At 37.6% G+C, this 16652-nt stretch overlaps 1 pseudogene; it reads right to left on the minus strand.

Annotated features, from left to right (window-relative positions):
* Nucleotides 1-48: 48 nt before the first annotated feature.
* LOC100756476 lies at nucleotides 49-14441 on the minus strand (annotated as a pseudogene).
* Between the last annotated feature and the right edge of the window lie 2211 nt (nucleotides 14442-16652).

A 16652-nucleotide genomic window follows, 5' to 3' on the forward strand; every position in this document is an offset into this window, starting at 1 on the left:
GGCTTCGGTTGCACTCAAAAGAACCTGCCGCTTGGAAACTCTGTTATATCAAGTTGCCATGTCTCCGATGACACCTTCCTTCATATCCAGTCTAGTAGTTGTACAGTCTTCACTGTGGCAGGTCGAAGCTGTGCCACCAGATCTGCACTGTCATAGCCTGCACTGTCAGCTATGATGGTTGGCAGCATTCTCAGTGCTTTAGCAAAAGACTCCATTGTCACAGCTTCTTTTTTTCTGGGACTTCACTGGCAAGTTTTGCCACAGCATGAGCCATCAGCATCTCAGGACAACTTTCTCCATAAACTGTCCTAGGATCTTTTACAGTCTGGCCAAGAACACAAAGGGCATCATGCAAAGACCTTTCAGCTTCATCCAAAATTTTTTGAGTGGGACCATGAAATACAATGATACAAGCCTCCCCAGAAAAGTGGAAAAGTTTGTCTGATCAAAAGTGGAGGCAGTCTCACCACCTGTGAGATTAGGCGTTCCACACCTGCAAAATCTTCATGCTCAATAGCCACGACACCAGCAGCACCAAAGAGTTGTTCAGGATAATTATAAATTAATTATGCTGTTTGTTAATAAAGCAATTTATGCCATCACTTTCTCTATCTTTTCCTTTTCTGCATGTTCTATTTCTTCGATCTTTTCTGTGGAACCAACTTTTACCCGATAGACAAATATCCTTGTTTTGTCTGTATCCATTTCAATATTTGCAATAAGAATTTTAGCATATTCAATTCTCTTTGGTTGATTTGCTCCAACTTTTTGTATCCAGCAGAAAACCTTCATTTAAGTAGGAGTCTTCTAGATTCCTGCCTCATTTCTTGATGACATGAATGGCCTCCAGATTTCTAGACTCTTCAGTCTGAGAACAGCTTCTAAGCCAATTCAGAAAAGTGGCCCTTGTAATGAGTAAAGAATTTGAGGATAATGTCGTTCCTGCAATATTCATTAAATCTTGCCAGAATCTGACTTCATCAGAACCATGATCAACAGCAGAGCTCAACAGCGCCTCTCTTACTGCCTTGTTAGTCTCTCTCCAACTTGCAATAATGATCTGTGGATGTATCTTTTTTTTTTTGCAATTAAAGATTCTGCTTCCTGGATTAGTTCTGTTTTCAAAACAGTAACAGAGGTAGTGCCACCCACAGGACCAGCCCCTTCATGAGTTCCAACAGGACCTTGTGGTGGTATATTATTTATGATTTATTAAAGCTTTCTGGAGGGTTCAGAAAGCAAAGCTAGCCACAAGCCATAGAGGTCAGGCAATGGTGACACACAACTTTAATCCCAGCAGCTGTACTAGCTAGCTAGGCAGTGGCGGCACACACCTTTAAACCCAGGACTCGGGAGACAGGTGGACAGATCTTTCTGAGTTCAAGGCCACTCTGGCCTACACTAGACTGAAGAGTAACAGAGCTTACACCTTTGATCCCAACACTTGGGATCACATACCTTTAATCCCAGTGCTAGGGAGATGGAGACAGGAGTGATAATGGCTGGGTGGAGAAAGGAATATAAGGAGGAGGAGACAGTACCTCAGAATTTTTGCCTCTGAGGATTCGTGGAAATAGGATTGTCATTTCATCTTGGCAGAGTTAGAGGTACTGGCTTGGCTGCTTTGCTTCTCTAATCTTCAGCTTGAATCTGAACAAAGGCTTGCCCGGGAAGGGATGCAGGATATGCCACCACAAAACACAGCACATGGGAAGTGGAAACAGCAGAAGCTAATGGTTTCTCAGGTCTCCTTCCTCTTATCTGACCTTACTTTACAGCAGGTGGCAAGACCCTATTCTCACAGGGTCCCCCACTCACGAGAGAAGAGTAAGGAGGACATACAAACACAGAGGTCTGAGCAATGCTTTCTGCATTGATTCATGAACATCACTCTCTCAATTAAGCTTCTCTTTGATTCCCATAAATATACTCATATTCTATTTGTGTATATTGTTTCTTTTAATGCTCATATATGAAAGCTCATATGTCATGTATATCTTATGTTAAATAATTTTATGTTTTCATTTTACGGGTTTATTCTTTGTTATGGAGATTTCAGTCATGAAACTTGTGAAACAAGAACAAAGCCTGGGTTGTTTCTCTATTGGATTCAGGAAAATACCAGCCAAGTACTCTAGGTGGCAGCAGCAGTCCAAAGACTTGCTCAAGAAAGATTTCAAACACTCAGAACAATTTAAGGGATTGGGGGAGAGAAAGAAGAAAGAAATATTAGCTTTTTCTTTTGTTCAGATAAGCAAGATTAAAGTTTCTTCACCGAACAGAAATATTCCTGGTTGCTTTAAACCACTGGACACTGGAATAGAAATGTCTACTACCCACAGCAAAGTAGTGAGATCGGAGGCAGCCCATGATCTCCACCCATGAAAAAAATAAATAGTGTTTTAATAACTTATTTCAGGAAAAAAATGTGATATTGGGAAATACAAATATCCTTCTTCTTGTGCATCATGTACTTATGAAATTCTACTCTGACATACCTAAATTTTTCCTTACAATCTCAATCATAGTAAAATAGAAATTTCCTGGAGTAACAACAGCTCTTGACAGGATGGTCAGAGGCTTTAGGGATGAGGGCTGTAAGGGCTGTGCTGAAGTTCTTATACAGTGCTGGGTCTGTTGGCACACACAAGTCTGGGATCCTGACTACATGGGAGAGCAAGACAGAAAGACTAACAAGGCATGCCTGCAATAGAGGGTGCTCAGGGAAACTTAGTGAGACCCTGTCTCAAAAAAAGAAAAAAAAAAGGAAAGAAAAGAAAAGAAAAGAGAGGCTGTATATACAGCTCAGAGTTAGCATGCATGATGCTCTGGGTTAATGCTTAGTATCATAAATAGGCAAATAAATAAATAATTTTTTTTTACATTTATTCTTCTCTCCTGATCCTGGGTGTTTTCTATTTATTCTCACTTTTTATAGCATTTTTTAGTGACTTCTCTTTTCATTGTTGTTTTTCATTCTGAGAAAATATGGTAGGAAGAAAATGCTTGTAATTTATATAATTGGTAAAATATCTTTGCAAATCATTTTCTTACAGTAGAAAGAAGAAATAGGATAATCACAGGTACGTACCACTTTTCTTTCTAGATTTATAAATTTAAATTAGAAACAATTTTATTTTACATATCAGTCCCAGTTCCCTCTCTCTCCCATCCTCCCATGCCCCCCATCTACTCCCCATCCCATCCCCCTTCTGCTCCCCAGGGAGGGTGAGGCCTTCTATGGGGGAATCATCAAAGTCTGTCACATAATTTGGGGCAGGGCCTAGGCCCTGCCCTGTGTGTCTAGGCTGAGGGAGTATCCCTCTATGGGAAATGGGCTCCCAAAGTCCATTCTTACACTAGGGATAAATACTGTTCTACTACCAGAGACCCCAAAGACTGCCCAGGCCTCCTAAGTGACACCCATGTTTAGGTGGCCTGGTTCTGTCCTATGCTGTCAGTTTGGGGATGACGAGCTCCCCCTTGTTCAGGTCAGCTGTTTCTGTGGGTTTTTCAAGCCTGATCTTGACTCCTTTGCTCATCACTCCTCTCTCTCTGCAACTGGATTCCAGGAGTTCAGCTCAGTGTTTAGCTGTGGGTCTCTGCTTCTGTTTCCATTAACTACTGGATGAAGGCTCTAGGATGGCATATAAGTCAGTCATCAATCTCATTATAGGGGAAGGGCATTTAAGGTAGCCTCTCCACTATTGCTTAGATTCTTAGTTGGGGTCATGCTTGTAGATCTCTGAACATTTCCCTAGTGCTAGATTTCTCTTTAAACCTATACTGGCTCCCTCTATTATGGTATCTCTTTTCTTGCTCTCCTCTATTCTTCCCTTCACTCGATCTTCCTGCTTCCTCATGTCCTCCTCTCCCCTCCTCTTCTCCCCTTCTCGTTCCCCTAACTCCCTTTCCTCTCCCCCCATGCTCCCAATTTGCTCAGGAGATCTTGTCCCTTTCCCCTTCTCCAGGGGACCCTATATGTCTTTCATAGGGTCCTCCTTGTTTCCTAGCTTCTCTGGAGGTGTGGATTGTAGGCTGGTAATCCTTTGCTCTATATCTAATATCCATATATGAGTGAGTACATACATGTTTGTCTTTTTGTGACTGGGTTGCCTTGCTCAGGATGGTTTCTTCTAGTTCCATCCATTTGCCTGTGAATTTCAAGATTCCACTGTTTTTTTTTTTTTTTTTTTGCTGCTGATAGTACTCCATTCTGTAAATGTACCACGTTTTCTCTATCCATTCTTCAGTTGAGGGGCATTTAGGTTGTTTCCAGGTTCTGGCTATTACAAATAATGCTGCTATGAACATAGTTGAACATATGAACATAGTAGTATGTATGTTCATCCTTTGGGTATATGCCTAAGAGTGGAATTGCTGGATCTTGTGATTGACTGATTTCCATTTTCCTGAGGTACCACCATACTGATTTCCAAAGTGACTACAGGTGCATATCATTTTTAAATGAAAACTTGCATCTTCTTGCTAACAAAAGATGAAATCTGGTCTAGGTTATATAGAAGAAAAATACCATACAAAGTTCAGAAACTTGAGTTGGGCTTGGTGGTGTACACCTTTAATCCCAGCATTCAGGAGGCAGAGTCAGGCAGATCCCAGATCTACTGAGGATTCAAGGACAGCCAGGGCTACACAGAGAAATCCTGCCTCAGAAAACAAAACAAAACAGCAAATAATAACAACAACAAAAACCACCCCCAAACAAACAAACAAAAACAAAACAACCCCCCCAAACAAAAGCTCAGAAACTTATCAGTCGATACAATTTTAAATTCTTGTAGACAAGGTATCAGGTTTTAGAAATTCAGAATTAAGTAACAGGAAAGTGAGGAGAAACTATCCATGAGTAATACTGCATCTTATTGTATGATTACAGTGGACACATAGGGAAAATTGTCAGAAGAAAAAATTGTATTAGGCATTGACAAGGGACAGGAACATCTCCAACTTCTATGAAAAATACAGGAAAGTGAAAATCTGTCATTAATATAGAAATTGAGCTGGGTCTTTTTGAGTATCTATTGAGAGAGAGAGAGAGAGAGAGAGAGAGAGAGAGAGAGAGAGAGAGAGAGAGAGAAAGAGAGAGAGGAGAATTATGTGTCATACATTATATAAGCTTTAGAAAAATCCAATCATGTGATTATGGCATCTACAGTGAATTTTTTTCAGGTTTTTGGTAATATTGATACATTTTATATATTTTCAATCAAAACATTTTTTTTGTTATGTGTGGTTTCTCTTTCTGCTGATCAAATCTTGATTAGAGTTGCTAGTAGTGACTGAGGTTGCAACCTGGTCCCAGATTGATCATTCATCATGTGCTCTGAATACTTGAGCCTTATAGATAAACACTACTCACAGCTGAATAACAATAAGAAACACTGTATCTCATTATCTTAGGGTCTATCCCTGTAACACAGAGGTAGTTAAAACAGAACAAAATAAAAAAAATCAATGAACGTTACTACTAATTATTTACTTGTTCTGAAAAGCTACTTAAAATTTGTTTGGAAAGTCAGTTCCCTAAAACATAAACCAGGGGCAAGGGCTATATGGTAATTAATATTCAAAATTATATCAAATAGATTAGCCACAGGGACTGCCTCCCCATAAATTTCATAGACATTGGGGCACATTCTTGCACCTGGGAATTCATAGAGAAACCTTGCCATGTGCATTTGATTGGAAATTGCCTGTTGCTTTTGTTACACAAAATGTAACCTTATAAAAGACATCTGTGTTGGAGGGGGAAAGGAAACAGAGAACCTCCAATAAAAACAGAACCTACAAGGCATTGCTTTCTGCACATAGATATTGGTTCTGTAAATCCAGTCTTGCCTTGTAAAGTTAATGAGGCTCCTCCAAGCTTTTAAAATCACCACAACTGGAATCCATATAACTAGAGAAATAAATGGAGGTTAACTATACTGTGGCTTTAGATTATACTTTCTATGTTAACAGTCCCATAAAAACTTGGGCTAAGTGAACAGAGATATTAAACTTTTTATTGCATATATATTGAAACAGTCATTTTGTTAGTGCTCCCGTGAGCTGGGCAAGCGAGTTAGGTCTCCAAGTGGAAAGGGCCTTGCGAGGAGGAAAGAAATGGAAAGACTTAAAAGTATTACAAAGTAGCAAGAAAACACAAAAGCAACAGAAGTGATTTTAAAGACGGAATAAGTGAAGCAGAAGATTGAGTGGAGAAAAGAAACAGAAAAGATGATGTGCACTAGGGGATGCTGTATTTGCCACGGGGAAATTGACAGATGAAGGCGTTTACATTTAACGTGTGTGTGTGTGTGTGTGTGTGTGTGTGTGTGTGTGTGTGTGTGTGTGTGTGTGTGTGTGTTGATTCTGAGCTGACTTTGAATGATGTGGAATATATTGATAGCAAAGGACCTGGATATTAATTATACTACTCAATTGAATTTTAAGAAGTCACACCACCTAGGTAATAATTACAAAAGCACTCTGAACACTTTCAGAACTCTGAGTAGTCTATTTCCTCATAGGTCAAATGTCCTCTTTTCTGAGGGAATCATGTTTGTCATGGATCCATAGGCTGGTTTAGGCAAATTTTAAACTTTACAATAGGAGCAAATAAAGTGTGTGTATGCGTGTGTAGCGTATAATTGTGAGATCAATAAATACTCTTTTGATTAGAACACTTTGTTCTGTTTCATAGCATAACACATTCTAATTTATGGTTATACTATAACTCAATTAGTATTAATGGACTTGAAGATTGGTTTTTATTTAAGGCTACTGTGAATTTCACTGTTATCACATTTTTGGAAATGTTGTGTAACAATTTCCTTTGAGATTGAAGCATTCTATCCTGTAGGGGAAGCTTCTTAAGCAGGAAGGTAAACAATCCAAAATAGCTTTAGGAAGTTCCTGAAACTGACTAGATTGACTATGTCCCTCCCTGCCAGAGTAAACAATAAAAGCTGAGAGTCCCTCTCAGATGAAGCCAAGCTGCAAAGAAGACTCTCAAAAGGCTAAGTTGCAAAGACTCTCAGGCTAGACCAGCTGTGAGGAAGAAGTAGAAACAGTCAAGCTGCCTCCAAGAGGTTAGATCCCCCCTGAGGTACCTGGGAAGGACACTGTCTGACCTGTCAAGCTGCCTATAGGCTGTGCAGAGTGCTCCAGGTTCCCAGCTTTGTGTTTTGTCACCCATGCTAGGGTGGACCATGGTGATGCAGCTGTCATCAAGTCATTTCTGCTCCTGAAAGTGACCCCAATAAAACTCATTGGTTCACCAAGTTGGACTTTAGTATTGTCAGTTCTTTTACCTGTCATGGGCTTCCCATCTGGGGTGAGTAGATGTGTGTGCTGCATCTTCTCAGAAAAAAATTTTGTCACACACCACAAAGCTCCCCCCCCCCGTGGTATATAGATATCCTTGTGAAATACTGGGACCATAAGACTTGTAAATAGTAGCTACAGAGAATGTTATTACTTTTGCATTTCATCATCAATGTGTGACTGTTAAAGATTCTCCCCATTTCCTTAGTGCTTGGTATTGCCAATGCACTGACACATATGATTTAGATCTTATTCAGTATGAATTGAATATTGTATCTTAGTTTGATCTTCATTTGTGTTCCTAAAATGACTACACTACAGATGTTGAAAAGCAATTTGAAAGTTCATAACTTTTTAATATGTTTTTCAGGAGTTGATCCTATCAGACAAACCATTTTGATGTATTTTGTATATTTTTCTTATTGATTTGCAGACATTCTTATATAGTCCAGGGACAAGGTATATGACAGGTAAATATAGCACAAATGCATTTTCCAGCACAATAATCTGCCTTTTACTTTATTACATATTATTATTGAATTTGGGTGTCTGTTCATTTTAATTTTAGTCTCATAGTCAGTTTCTCTTTGCTGTTGTAAAATACCTTGACATAAGCAACTTAAGGGAGAATGGGCCCGTTTTGGCTTAAAGTTCCTGGGGGATACAATCTGTGGCAGGGTGAAATGTCAGCAGACAGGGAAAGTGTGGTGGAAGAAACAAGAGGCTAGATGGTCACATTGCATTCACATGCAGAAATCCGAGACACTGCACAAGAAGTGGGACCAGGTTATAAAGCTCCAGGGACCACCTCCTGTGACCCACCTTCTCCAGGGGTGCCCACCACCTAAAACTCCAAATCTTCCTAAACAGTACCAACAGTGCTGTTCAAGTATGTGAGCCTATTGGAGCTATTTCACTTTTAAAACCTGTTAAGTCTCTAGTCCATTAATTTCCAACTTCCATCTTTATCATTTCTTACTCCCTACCTCATTAGAATTTTTTCTTTTGTTTTTCTAGAACCTTGAGGTACATCATTAGGATTTTTATTTGAGATGTTTCTGATGTAAAAACTTGTAACTATAAACTTTGCCATTTGAACCATCACAGCTGTATCCTAAATGTTCCTGTAGAATATAGTATGTGTTTTCATTTGGTTCCAGGATATTTAAAAACTTTCGTCTCTTCCCTGGGGAATGCCACCTCTTCTGTTCCCAGTGTTCAGGGAAGAATACACCAATTGTTTTCCAGTGTTAAATGGTCATCCCTGAAAACATAAATACAAGTAGTAGTATACAGACTGAACAGGTTATATTTAGGAATATCTAAATATATGTATATATATATACATATAATAACAATTTAGTTAAAAAAAGAAGTCATGAATTTGAAGGAGAATGGGGAGAAGGGTTGGAGGCAGGTAGGAAAGGGACAAATGTAATTAAATTATAATCTCAAAGATTAAAAATGTTTTCTTTTCTTATTTCATCAATGAATCATTGTTCATTCAAAAGTGCATGGTATTTGAAAAAGTCATAATCATCTAATATTATCTAAAATCACGTATTATGTACACATTCATATATTTGTCTTTGTAAAACTAATCATAAGAGATAGGAAAAGACCCTACATATTCATCAAAGGAAAAATCCACCAAGAGGCTATTGTACTTCTAAACATTTATACACCAAACACCAGGACAGCCAAGTTCATAAAAGAAAACCAACACAGCTGAAGTCTTATATTGACCTCACATAATTGGTGACCAATGTACCTCTGTTGCCAATAGACAGATCGTCCAGACAAACATTAAAGAGAGAAGTGCTGGACTGCATAACATAATAAATCAAATAGACCTAGCAGATATCTTCAGAACATTTCACCCAAACACAGAAGAGTATACCTTCTTCCCAGAAGCTCATGAAAACTTTCTCCAAAATTGACCACATATTTGGACACCCAGCAAGTCTCAACAGATATCAGAACATTGAAATAATACTCTGCATCCTATATAATCATGATAGATTAAAGCTGCACTTCAAAAACAACAGAAACAGCTGAAGTACACAAACTCATGGCAACCCAACAAGTCACTATGGAATGGCAATGGGTCAAGAAAGATATCAAGAAAGAAAGTAAAAACTTTTGAGAATTGGATAAAAGTGAAAGTACGAGAAATCCAAACATATGGGGCACACAGCAAGTTCATAGCAGTAAGTGCCTGCATTAGAAAATTGGAGAGATCTCATGTTAGCAATGGTACATCTGAAAGCTCTAAGATAAAAAGGAGAAACAACACCCGAAAAGAGTACATGGCAATAAATAATCAAATTCAGGACTGAATTCAATAATTAGGAACTAACAAACACCCCCAAAAAAACAAAGCAAACAACCAAACAAAAATAAACAACAACAAAACAATACAAAGAAATAATGAAATGAAGAGTTGATTCTTTGATAAAATCAGCAAGGTTGGTAAACACTTAGCCAAATTAACTACAAGACACAAAGAAGAATCAAATTAACAAAATTAGATATAAAAGGTAGACATTATTACAGACAGTGAGGAAATTCAGAAAGTCATAAGGATACACTTAAAAAATATGTACTCCATTAAATTGGAAATTTAAAAAGAAATGGATCATCTTTTTATATGTACCACCATCTTTTTAAACAGATTCATAGCTCCCAGTGAAACAGAAGCAGTAATTAAAAGTCTCCTAACAACAACAACAAAAGCCCAGATAGTTTCATGCAAAATTCAGCCAGGTCTTCAAAGGAGAATTAACACCAAACCTTCTGAAATTAATCTGCAAAGTAGAAAGAGAGGGAACGCTGCTAAATTCTTTTTATAATGCTACAATTTCCCTCATACCGAAATAACAAAAAGTCCATTAAAAAATAAAAAAAGAGAATTACAGACCAATTTCCTTTATGAGCATAGATGTAAAAATTCTCAGTAAAATACTGGCAAACAGAATTCAAGAATACATCAAAAAGATTATCCACCACCATTAAGTAGGTGCTAGCCCAAAGATGCGGGATGACTCTTCTGCATAGTTCCCTGAGCCCTGGGGAGGAGTCTTGTGGATGTATCCCATTTAGGAATGAGTGCTCCATAATTTCCCATTCTCTGCACATTCTCCAGTTATGGGTCTCTGTATTAGTTCCCATTTACTGGAGGAGGAAGCTTCTCTGATGGGTATAGAAGAATGCTGTTAGAAGTCATTTTGTTGCTATGTCCCTTTATCAGAAAAGTAGTATTTGGGGTTTACCTAGGATTGCTTTAACCATAATGGGTTTTCTTTTTTGTTTTCATATGAAGACAAAGTTGTCCTTTCAATTTCTATGAAGTATCATTTTGGAATTTTGATGGGGATTGCATTGACTCACAAGTTGTTTTTGGTTGATTGACCATTTCCACTATATTGATCCTACCAGTCCATGAGCATGGAGACCTTTCCATCTTCTGATATCTTCTTCAATTTCATTCTTCAATATCTTAAAGATTTTATTATATAATCTTTTGTTATGTCCAGGATGCAGGACCCCAGAACACGACCACCACAGAACCCAGCACTGATGCAAACACTCGGGTTTATTAAAAACGAACTGGAGTTTGGGCAGTCCAGCAGCACTCCAACACTGTATAATATCCCTGATTGAATTAGTGTCTGACTGTAATGTTATTCTGGCAGTTCTCTGGTTCTTCTAATTCAGGATTGTAACTATGGTTAGATGTTTCATTGATGAAGTGTTAAATTTGGTATATTATTCTGCATGTAACTTAAATCAAGCTAGTATTAACCTGGGATTTTCAACCCTACTGGCTAGATTTCATGTTCCCAGAATGTTGTATACATGTTACCAGAGGGGAAAAGTAGTTAGCAGTCTTGGCCAGCTGTGAACCTTGTAAACTACAATAATGACTGACCTGGCAAAATATGCCCATTGCTGCAACACTTAACATGAGTGATAGGAGAGTAACTAACTACTTTCTGGTTTAATTTAAGGCCCATATCACAAGACTGAATTCATGCCACACACTTTTAACTGGGCCCCAAACCAACCAAACAAATAAACAAAAAATCAAAAAACTCCAACCTCCCCAAACAACCCCCAAACAACCCCCAAACAAAAACGAAACAAAATTTAAAACCCCTAAAACAATAACAACAACAGACCCAATGGATGACATAGGTCCTAAGGGAAAGTCTACTACTATTATTCTGCGAAATGAGCATAGTAACAAACTATTCTGTATGTTCTTATCTCTGTAGATTAATGCATTTTTCAACTGTCACCAGTGAAGATTCTTTTCATACTAGATGATGATTAATACCAAAATCCATAACTGACTGAGGTTTACAGAATAAGAGACTAAGTACCTCAAGTCTAAATGGGATATCTGGATCTCACCTCCTTTCCCTGAATCTCAGGAATCATTGTGGAAGAATCAGGAGTAGAAAGATTGCAAAAGCCACAGGGAGTACAATAAATAACAAAAACTAAAATAGTGAAATAGTCAAAATCAAAGTTTACCCTACTAAATAGTTAATACTGAAATGAAAAAAGACAGTTAAATTTGCAAACTAAACATCCATATTTTCTATCAAAACACCAATAAAAAGGAACTCTCAAAACTCAAAGGGAAAAGTAAACATTCAACTTAAAAACTAGGAAAAATAAATTTAGGAAAAATTTAGAACTAGAAAAAAATAAAAGAAGCAGTTTATTGCAGAGAAAACACAACAAAAATAAGCACACAAATTGTGTTGAGTGCATTAATAAATGAAAAGCAACATTAAAGGTGGCATACACCTTTAATCCAGCACTTGGGAGGCAGAGGTTAGCAGATCTCTGTGAGTTCAAGGCCAGCCTGATCTACATAGTACATTTCAGGACAGCCAGGGCACAGAGTGGAACCCTGTCTCAAAACAGCAGTAGCAGCAACAACAAAACATAACCAACCAATCAACCAACCAAACAAACAAAAAAGAAAGAATAGAAAAGCAACATTTCAATACACCTATCAGAACAACTAAAATTAACAGTCAAAATTCCAAAATGCAGATGAGAACTTGGAGAAATTGAATCATTTAGTTGGAAATACTCTGAATGACACAAACACTCTGGAAAATGCCTGTCATGAAGGCTCCATCAGGGGATGTCCTCCCCGGCTTCACATATAATCCAGAGGAAGATGTTTCATGTTCATGCTCTTTTCAAGGTCTCCTAATCATTTTTTTTCCGTAGAGAAATGCTTTCCTTTTGTTAAATTTTGCAGGGTCGTTATTTTGGGCTTAATTCTGAACAGTGATATTGAGTGGTGTTTATCTACCGAATCCACAGTACCACACTAGAAAACTGTATGTAAGGTTTCAAGGGTTTTTGACTACTTAGCCACCTGACTCATATTCTATGCTTCTCTCAGAAGACTCAATTCTGCTTCTACTTTTTCTTTGGTAAAAGCTTTTGTTCTTATGGTGACTAATACTTTAGGCTGAAAGGTATAATCTGAAGATAAACAGGTACCCAAGCACTTCCTACAAGTGCAGCCAGGCAGGATCCCAAGGGAATAGCTTAGGCTGCCTTCTACCATTAAAATGTGGGGAACACATTTCTTCTATGGTGGCACAGGCTGGGATTTTATTTTAGTAAGGAGAAAAGCATTTCTGTATTCTTCTATTGAGTCCAAAATAAGGTTGGATAGTAACAGAAATAGTTGCTTCATAACTAATACCCAGAACTACTTTAATAATAATCCAACAACTTGGATTTTAACAAGTTGTATTAATATAAAATCCCATATTATTATCTGATTACCAATCCAAAACTACCCAAGAGATATTAACCACCAGTATCAATCATCAAGAATAGCAAGAAATAACAAGTAAGAAATTGCCTACCAGACTAAAATACCCACTTTATCAATGATGACAGGTGGTTGCACAGGTAAACACAATGGGCTGTAGCACTCTGAGTCACATTCTAGTTATGAAGAGGAGATCAGGGGTCTTGTCCTGGCTTAGTGTCGCCTCCCACTCAATGCTATGGAAATTTCAAGCAAATGCAGGAAGAATTCACAGACAGCTCTTCACAAAAGTGTGACTGTGCCCGGGTCAGTGCCCCTTTGTTCTCTGCCTCTATCAGCTAATGTCGAATGTTATCCTGAAGACTCATTTTCCGAAGCTTTCCTTCCTAGCTTCAGTGAAACTGGACAGTGATTAGTTGATCTTAGAAATCCATTTTTATTCCCCTAACAGCAACAACTGTCTTTGCTCTTTCCAAAGTTGCCTTAATTTAGTGCAGTGTTTATGAAGATCAATGTTCTAAACCTTCATGATAGAGAAGAAAGGCATCTTGAAAATTTTATTATTTATTTATTTATTTATTTATTTATTATGTATACAGTGTTCTGTCTGTACACCAGAAGAAGGCATCAGACTCATTATAGATGCTTGTGAGCCATCATGTGGTTGCTGGGAATTGAACTCAGGACCTTTGGAAGAGCAGCCAGTGCTCTTAACCTCTGAGCCATCTCACTAGGCCCAAGAAAGGCATTTTTTAAAACAATTCAGTATATTTCTATATGTTATTCATTGCTCCTTAAATTGTATTTAAAATGTTAAGATAATTTTCTTTCTTATGATTAAAATATATAGTTTATTTTATTTCTTACCTATTTTACATTTTTGATAATACAGTGAGTTAAGGTCCTTTACGCCAACTCAAGATTTCAAAAATAATATACAAGAGTGGTAAAGAGTTGCTATAGTGGCAAGATATGTAAAGAGGAATGTATTATAGATCTTACTTCCCTAGGAACATCATTTTAACTGTTTTGTTAAATAAAATCAAAATGGTGCTGTATTTCCTCCACTTAAATTAATACCTTTACTTACTCTGTTCTAACACTCTAAAACAACATCTTGGTGAAACGGAGCTAGTCAGTCTTAATCTAACACTTTTTATCCTCAAGAAAAAGGTTTCTAAGATAAGCCCACCCCTCCACACTGTCTGTGTTTACCTGTGAATGATTCTGTGATGTATTTCCGAGAGGGGCCACTCAGGGCACCGGCATTATCAGCACACTTGCAGTCCACCCCAGACATACTAAATTTTAACATCTCATCCTCGACAGTTCCATGTGTTTTTTGTTTTGTTCATTCCTTTACTTATTATTATTCGAATTAATAGATTCTAATTTTTAAGATTATAATTACATTTCTCACTTCCTTTTCTCCCTCCAAACCGTCCCATACACCCCTCCTTTCTCTTTTTTCAAATTTATGACATCGTTTTCCATTAATTGCTGCTACATACATCCTGGAAATATTCTTACAAGTAACATTGTACAGACTGAGCAAGTTGTACTTACGTATTTAGAAATCCTTGTTGCTGCCTTATGTGATCCTTCAGAACGTGGAGATTCAGGAAGCCCTAAGCACCTTTTATTGGCATCTTTAGGACGTTACTGAGCTCTTTCCAAGTCAAGGAGCTCTGCTAAGTGGGGTGGACACTAATCCTCTCTGGGGGAAGTTAGCACTACTGTGTGGCTGAAGTGATCCAGTATGATGGATAGCGTGTATGAGACAATTCTTTCCAAGTAAAATGCCTTCTGAAATGGTATAGTGAGACGAGGTTGCAATACGACTTTGACAAAAGATTCAGTTATAGAATTATAGACCCAGGAAAGGAGAAGGGCCAGTGTTACAGAAGAGAATCAAGACAGTGTAAGGAGGGAATACATGGTCAGTGTACAGAATTACAAACAGCAGGTAGCAATTGATACAGCCAGAAATAGAAAGTGAAAACATACTTAGCTCATATAAAAATAAGATTAAGATTTTTCAAGGAAGTCTACCTCTTTTCTATGTCCTATGTTTTTTAAAATATAATTTTAGCTTAATCTCTTAAAAGAATATTTTCAATAGAAATACTGAGAATTCCTCAAAAGCACAATATATTTCTATCTGTGTGTACAGTGTTGGTCTCAATAAAATACACTTTCAATGCTCTGCCTGAGTGAATGAGCAAGACTTTTAATGATAGCGTCCAAGAATCCAACAGTGAATAGAACTCCAACATTGTGCAGCTTCACACATCTGTAAGGAAAAGTCCCAGATATGGTTGAACATGCCATAGAAAACTAACGGGACTTTATTCTTCTGATTTATGAAAGCATAACTGCAATGGATCAATACTTTTTGAGAAATAAGAAAATTGCCTTCTTTTTCCATAAGGGTGATATTGAATCCCTTTTTATCTATTATGAATGATATGCAACTGTAACTTTGACAAAATTCTAAAGGTTTGGTCCAAATAAGGAAGTTTTAAGATTTTGTCTTACTGTTGACATGTTGACTGGTGGTGTCATGCTGCAGGGCTTGTTTAGGTGGTCATATTTTTGAGATTTCCTGGGAGTGGTATCTCTGCCATATCTAGTAGACACTTATCTCAAAGCAGAGGCTCTTGTTCTCTGGCTCTTACAATATTTTTTACCCCCTCCACAGTGTACCTACCCTGATCCTTAAGTGGAGATATATGAAGTGGGTTTGGGCTCCCCATCTTCTTTTGTTCTTTACATTTTGATGTGTTATGGATTTCTGTAATAGTTTCCATTTGGCTCAAAAAGAAACACTGTATCTGATAGAAGAGAAAGTGGGGAATAATCTTGAACCTATTGCCACAGGAAAATACTTTCTGAAAGGATACTGATAGCACAGGTACTAAGAACAACAGTTAATAAATGGGACCTCATGAAATTGAAAAGCTTCTGTATGGCAAAGATTACTACCTTTCAGACAAAGTGGCAGCCTACAGAATTGGAGAATATCTTTACCAATTACACATCCAATAAAGGGTTAATATATAAAATATATGAAGGACTAAAAAAACTGGACATCAAGAAAAATAACATAATTTAGACTGGGACACAGAACTGAACAGAGAGTTCTCAAAAGATGAATCACAAATGGCCAAGAAACACTTAAAGAAATGTTCAAAATCTTTAGTCATCAAATAAATGCAAATCAAGCTACTTTGAGATTCTACCTTACACCTGTCAGAATGACTAAGATCAATAAAATAAATATCGCATGCTGGGGAGGAAGTAGGGACAGAGGAGCACATATTCACAGTGGGTAGGAAGTGCAAACTTGCACAGTCATTTGGAAATCGGTATGGCTGTTCATCAAGAGGCAGGAATAGATATACTTCAAGATCTAGTTATACCCCAAAGGACTCTGCATTATACTACAGAGATACTCGCTCATCCATGTTCATTGCTTCTCTATTCATAATAGCCAAAAATCGGAAACAGC

Source organism: Cricetulus griseus, chromosome 2 (assembly GCF_003668045.3).
Source record: "Cricetulus griseus strain 17A/GY chromosome 2, alternate assembly CriGri-PICRH-1.0, whole genome shotgun sequence".
Classification (NCBI taxonomy): domain Eukaryota; kingdom Metazoa; phylum Chordata; class Mammalia; order Rodentia; family Cricetidae; genus Cricetulus; species Cricetulus griseus.